The following is a 7,719-nucleotide window of genomic DNA, read 5'->3' on the forward strand; positions in this document are numbered from 1 at the left end:
AAGTATTTCGGGCCGCTTCATTTCCAATTCCCCTTATCATGGCAGTAGAAGCACGTTGCTTCTTTTGGATCGGAGGAGGGAGGGGCATAACTGATTTTAGCTTTGGATCCAATAGAAGAAGATCCATCATGAGACTTTCCCTTCTAGTTCCTTGAGGGAGCTTTCCTCTGTTTCCCTTTTCATTGTCCGATAGCCAGGACTGGAGCAGCAGCAGGAGTAGGAGCAAAATTCGACACTTTTCTCTTTTAATCCACTTTCAGTTGTTCTTAGCAGGCCTTAAAGCTTCCTCAATGTGACTTCCTCATTGCTCATATGATAAGTCATCTTGAAATGATCATAGCAAGAATTCAGAGAGTGTAGGACTATGACTATATCCAACTCTTCATCAAAGTTCACATTCAACTTCAAGAGATGATCCACATATCTCTGCATGCATTGCAGGTGGGTCGTGATGGACTCTCTGTTGGGTTTTGAGCATTCTAACACTTCCTAAGTGTACATGCAACCCTAAATACCTTGGATCTATGTTTTCTCTATTATACATGCAAATAAGAACATCCAAGGTATTATCCTAATCTAGCATACAAAAACTATGAATGTAACAAGATAGAATACATACCTCTTGATGTAGCTTGATGTCTTCAAGCTTTAAGAGCTTAGCCCCAATAGTGTGGAAGCCTCAAGTGGAATCACAATCACCAAAACACTTAGAATAGCTTGAGAGAATTCTACAACTCATGAAATCGGCTAGCCCTTTCACTATACACTCTAGTGGCCGATTTTGGTCAAGAATAAGATGCTTATATAGTTAGGGTTACACCATGTAAACCCTAATTGACATGGCCTTTCATTTCCATGATCCATGGGTACAAATACACCATGGAGCATCCATGGACCATCCTATGGGTTTTAGCCCAACTTGATTATCCATGGAGCATTAGCCCACTATACAAGTATGGACGATTTACACAATCAACCCATATATTTAATTAGTCTTCTTTTGATCACTTACTTAATCCTAGATTAATTCTTGATCAATACTAATTAAATAATCTTATTATTCTTATTATTAATATACTAGAACTTATAATATATTAATAACCATAAGTGTCTTATTTCTCTCATTATAGTCTATCCAAGTGCATGATGGTATGCAACCCAAATGGACCATGTCGGGTCGGGTCAAGTCTTACCAATTATAGTTATGGACTTAGACATTAATCCAACACTCTCCATCCCACATCTTGGTTGTGACGAATGAGGTGACTATTTCATACATCTCTTGACGCGCTCTTTGATGGTACTTTTCCATCAAGTTCTTGCAAATCTCGTAAGGCCAATAGTACTCGTAGAACTGTTGCAGCTTAGGAGTCATGGTGGCTACCATAATACAGGACACCTTAGTAGCATCCTTGTAGTGAGCCCTGTACTTAGCTATTATTTTAGGAGTAGCTTTGGACTCATCAATCTCATTTAACGGTTTGTAAAGGACATATTATTTTTCCTCATAACACAAGGTCATTAGAATTTTCTAGAACCAATTATTGAAATTGGAACCATCGAACTTGATCATCGCACAAATGTTCAAGAGTGAGAAAGAGTTCTTGGAGTTACTGTTGGAGGAACCGGAAGCATTGTTTTACATAGACATCTGCAAAAGAAGAAGGAAAAAGTTTTGATTAGAAGGAATCCTTAATATAACACCCAAAATGAAATATTAAGGCTAGGACCCAACACAACAATTCATAATTCGGAAGAGGGATGCCATAATCTAATTGTAAATTATTTGAAGGTGGGTAAATGATGATTTACCAATTCCACCATGAAAAACGAATTTAAAAGAATTAGGTTTTAAATGAAATAAAATTCCTAGATTCTTTGATATCCATTGAACTATTCAATGGCCAGTTTAATCTTGATTATGCCCTTCAAGTTTGTGACTGGGATACCAAGGATCACAAATAAGGTGTGAATAACCATGCAAATTAGCTTGGTACTCTCGATGTCATTTACCACCTAATCAATGTTTCAATTAACCACACACGCTCCATTGATCTATGATAATTTACGAGGTACCCATCGCCACCCTTGTTAGTCCAAGTTAGTGTGCCGGTTAACCACACACGCTCCACTAACAACTTAACAAAGTGCAATGTGCAATTTCATGGATTAGCATCAAATTCACATTTTCCCAAAGTAACTAAGATTGGGAATTTATAAAAACATTTAGTTACTTTAAATTTATCATTATACTTATTAATGAGAGAATTAATGTACTATCATACCCGTTCGGCTAACAACCCTCCACTAGTCAAGAGTGCGGTGGGTAAGAATGGATACCCAATGACGGTTATTTTATAGGCTGCTTCCTTAAACACCCCTTATAGACTAGCTTCATGAATGAGACCTACTAACGGTAAGACTGAATTTTCTTATACATATACAATATTAAACTTTTAATTATATACAGTATAAGGGTGTATTTTAAACATTTCAAAATACTAGGGTTTTAATCTAATTTAAAATTTTTGTAATTAATACCTTTTAATTTGAAATCTTAAGTATTAAAAAACTTGATTTTATAATTATCCAAAATTAAACAATTAATTTGAATTATTAAATCTCATAGGATTATCCATTTAAACAATTTAAAAGACACTACTACCCAAAACCCTAGATTTTCGAAATCTTATATTGGGCAAGGCATTTTTCGAAAATTCTAGGCTTAGCAAACCCTAGAAATCGAAAAAATGGTGGCCAAAGGATAAAGTTCAAAAACCCTAATCAATTTTCGAAACTAGGGTTTAGAAACCCTAATTTCAAAAATCCAAGCCCTACAGTTTAATTATCATAACCCTAATTTGTCAATTTCAATCTATTGTATCAAATCTAATTGAAAACAAAACCAAAAGCTTCGATACCATTGATGAGTTTTATACAAACAATCCTATTTGTGCTTGCAACCCTAGATTTGGATCTATGTTTTCTCTATTAGACATACAAGCATTAAACACAAAAAGGAAAACCCTAATATGCATTTAAAGATTCGAAATATACAAATATTAGATTACATACCTTTGTTGCTATATGGTAATAACAACCAATCTTGAAGATCCTTTCCTCTTGAGAACAAGTACCACAAGTGTAGTACCTCTAATGGCTCACAAATACACTAGGGCAAGAGAATGAATATGAGAGAGGAGAGAGAGAGAGAGAGAGAGAGAGAGGAGTAAATTGCTTAAAAATTCGGATCTTATAGGGTTTCCAGATGGGTGGTTGAATTCAAGAGCCAAGGGGCTCTATTTATACTTGAGGCTAGCTAGGGTTTTAAGGTGGTAACCTTAATTTCTTAGCTTAGGGCCTAAACAAGTCCATGGAGCCCTTCCTTAGGGCTTGGACGAAAATCTCTAGAACCTTCTAGGGATTTTTGGCCCTCCCTAATAAGGGTTAGCCAATGGCCCAAAACCTCAACTATCAAATATTTATAAAACAGCCCCTACACTTTCAGTCCGTTCTTTAATCCCAAAATTAATTCCAAATCAATTTCTGATTAAATAATTATTACCAATATGATTTCTAATTAATATATTATTCATATAATATGTTAATAAATCATAATTATGCACCAATTTATTATTCTAAATAACAAAATCAGCCTCTCTCTCTCTCTCTAATAGTCATCATGTCTAGTTGCTAGTGTGAAGGCAACCCAAAAGGACCATGCTACTATCAAATCAAGTACATACCAATTGTAGTTATGGGCTTAGACACCTAATACAACACTAATAATTCCATAATGGATAAATTTTCCAACTTTATCCATTAGAATAGTCCAAACAACCAAGATCTAGTCTTTAAGTCTCAAAGGGACCAAAAATGCATCTTTTTCAACTTAATCCATTAAGTCCAAGTCTCTAACATTTAGATCTAAATCAATATGATATTTAGATGGATAAAAGTTCCCAAATTTATCCATAACAAGGTGACAAACTTTCAAGATCTAAACTTTATGCACTAAAGTGACTAAAAGCTCATAATACCAAAAACTAGCTAGATCCAACAAATGCATTTTCAAGATTCAATCTTTATACCTCTAGAAGAAAGATCAAGGTGAACAAAGTCTAGATCTACAAGCTCCAATGCAACTAAAACTTCTCCAATGAGCTCCTTCTTTTCCAAGATGCACCAAGAACACTCTAAATCACTCAAGAACACCTTCTTTTCCTCACAAGGTTCAAAATAGGGTTAGGGTTTTCAAGGGAGGGAGTTGGAGAGGTGGAGGCTGAGAATGGAATGGGCTTGTGGAAGTTAAGGAGCTTAAATAGAGCTTAAACCATGAAAATAGGTTTGGGAACTAATTACGACTGCCCAACATACTCTTGTTACACCCATCGTACTCAGTGATGCCCAAGTACGACCAATGTACTTCGCCGTTCACCCAACATACGTGGCTTAACCCAAAATCGTCCTAACTTCAAAGGATCATAAAATTTTCGTTTCAACTCTGGTTTCGACGATATTTATATCCACGGAAAGGTGTTGAGGAGCTATACAACCCTATCTAATTACTTTTGCCTTAAAACACATCGAACTAAAATAATTATTTCATAAACAAAGTATGAAACAACACTTTTCCCATTTTACCCTTTGAATCCAAAGCACCAACCGAACTCTTGGATCACATAATCAACATTTGTAACATCCCAAATTCCAAGTATAAGAGTTATCTTTTATATGATTTTTCTAGTTGAACTCAACGAGTTGGGTAGCACCCACTCGACGTGTTGAAGAATGTTTTGGCCGCAGGATTTAATGAAGCAAATCGGCGAGTTGAGTAGCCTCAACTCGACGAGTTGACAGCTGGGAAGAAAACCCTAAGTTTTAGGGTGTTTCACCCTATTTAAAGGCCTTAAGTCCCTTGGCTAGCCTCCTTACAACCCTCCTCTATCTAGAAACCCTAAATTCGAGTATCATCTTCCATAGTTGAGTGTGTGAGCTTGTGGAGAGCTTTGAGTGTTGATTTTTGGTACTCTTTTGAAGGAGCCTTAAAGTGAAGGATTCTAGCTTGGTGGAAAGGATTTAGATCCAGAACTTCCCCACTTATTTCAGTCTCTTTGAGGTATAAAGTTTGTACCTTGCTTATTCATTGATTAGATCTCTTCTTTTAGGGTCTTATCTTGATTATTAGATTCTTTGATGGATTGTCCAAGGATTTGAGTGTTTTATGGGTTTGCATTTTAGATCTGGCCATTGTATGGCCTCATGTGGCTTAAAGTTTCAAGATTTATGAGGATTTTTGTGTCATGCATGCATTAAGTCAATTATCTAGCCCATTCTAAGCTTAAGAGCTTCATTTAGACATGCATAAACGTAAAGTTGGAAACTTTATATGGTTTTCCAGCTCAAGGAAGTAATATCTTGGTTTTGGAGTCATGTACTTATGTATTAAGTGCTTATTGTACTAAGCTGTTGAGTTTTGAGTGGACTCGGCGAGCTTATTGATAAATTCGGCGAGTTGGATCGGTTTTTCCCGACTTTGCAGTTAAATGGGAAAACACGACGAGTTGAAGGAACAACTCGACGAGTTGGGTCAACTCGGGCCGTTGACCTTGACTTTTTGACTTATGTCTTTAACCAAGTTGTCCTAAGGGGTTACTTGAGGTAACCTAAATTGTAATAAAGGAAATTATGGGCTTAGGATAAGACTCATATGAGGTTGGGCCTAATTTGGAAAATTAGGCCACTAGTGGGCCTTTGTGGATCTTTTGGTTTTGGACATTTAGGTTAATGGAATTGGGCCTCAGTTTTTGTTCATGTTGGGTCAGGGGTAAAATGGTCAGTTCACCCTAAGTATGGTTGGTGGGCCTTAGAATGAAAACCAATTGCTAATTGGGAGTTATTTTGATATGATAGATCGGAGGTGTCGCCGGGGCAGCATCTAAGGATTCTTGCAGTGAACTTCAGTAGTCGAGGTGAGTTTTCCTCACTATACTTGCGGGTCGAAGGCACTATAGCCGGCCCTTTGGATTGTCATCCTAGTTTATCTTATGATGGTGTGCTGTAGTGATATGTTAGATTTGTATCCTGTTAGATAGGATGATGCTATGATTAGTGATCTGTTAGATCTGCTTTTTATCTGTTTTGGCTATATGTTTACTAGTCGTATGTTTTGAGGTAGTGTGGTTGGGTTGAGACTGTACTTCTTTGTGCTGCCAGTCAACAAACCCGGTAATTTTATTATCAGTATATGATGTATGCTTATATGTCATGTATATGTTGACATGGTGTGTGTGTGTGTGTGTGGTTGGGTTGAGGCGGTCCTTCTTTGTGTTAAAGGCCAACAGGCCTAGGGTGGCCCAGATAGAATAAAGGCCTATGAGGAAGACCAGTCAGGCCAAAGGCTCGGAGAACGGTCCAGACAGGCTGAAGGCCCGGTGAGACGGTCCAGACAGGTTGAAGGATCTATATGCATGCTGTTATTTGTATATGTTATATGTTGGGTGTTGGTACTTTAGGGGAACTCACTAAGCTCCGCGCTTACATTTTTGGTTTACGGTTTCAGGTACTTCAGCAGATCTTGTCGAGGTGAAGGCGTGACCATATACATCCTCGTGTTTTTGGACTTATGATTTCTTGTATACTCTGATAATGACAAAGTTTTGAAAACTATTTTGAGGACGATTATGATTTTAAATAATGTTTTGGAAACGATGGGTTTTGTAAATACTTCTATAGAAAAAGGGTTGCTTTGAAAAGTTTGAATTTTATGAAACTTTATGGATGTTACGAGTTGGTATCAGAGCCTGGGTGTGAGTGAATTGGAGGAACACTCGTGTGAATCCAGTCTCAAACTAAGGAAAAAAAGATTTTAAAAACGAATTTCAAATGGTTTTTAAAATAACAAGGAGTGTGCGATGTGTACGATCAGCCGGAGCCAATAGGTAGACCCAAAATTACCATACAGTTATTTGAGATTATGTTATGATATGTTTAAACAACATGCTAGTGATAGGCTAGGGATCTTCAGGAATTGCATGATAGAATTACTTGATTATATGATGCCTTGGCTCTTATAAAACCCTAGTTGATTGTGGTATTACTCTTTCGCATGTAAACTGACTATTGAGTGAATACGCTAAGTCACATGTTGTATGGTTTAAATGAACTTAAAGTAAGGGGTTTTATCCAACTGTGCAGCTCTTTTCTGAGTCCAACCATTGTGGGATTGAATCTGTTAGTCTAAGATTGTTTAAATTGTAGGGTATGTGATTGTATTCATGCAATTGTCATTTGGAACCAATGGAGAGTCGCATGGCATCTAGTGGTATGGTGAGTCGTGTAGGGTCAGCCGACCAATTGTGTTATTGGATGAGGTAGCAGTGGTTTCGTTGGAATGGGCACGTTTGAAAGCGGGTCGGCGTGATGAAGGATTAGCCACTCTTGAGAGAGTGAGGACGGAGTGAAAGTGCGCCTGAGATGCTGGGAGTCTGAGATTGAGGATTTCATTGGAGGATTTTTTAGATTTTGTTGCATTTTAGTGTCAGTCGGCTCCTCTCCACGAATGCCGCTTGCTTTGTGCTTTGTGGAACTCATGGGTGATGTGGGTTAGCCATAAAGTGAATATGTCAAGTCTCATGTGAAAAAAGGTTGAATAATCTCAGAGTGATGGATTTGACCTTATTGGGCAGCTCTTATCTAAGTCCAACCATTGTAGGGATG

Source organism: Lactuca sativa, chromosome 4, assembly GCF_002870075.4.
Source record: "Lactuca sativa cultivar Salinas chromosome 4, Lsat_Salinas_v11, whole genome shotgun sequence".
Lineage (NCBI taxonomy): Eukaryota > Viridiplantae > Streptophyta > Magnoliopsida > Asterales > Asteraceae > Lactuca > Lactuca sativa.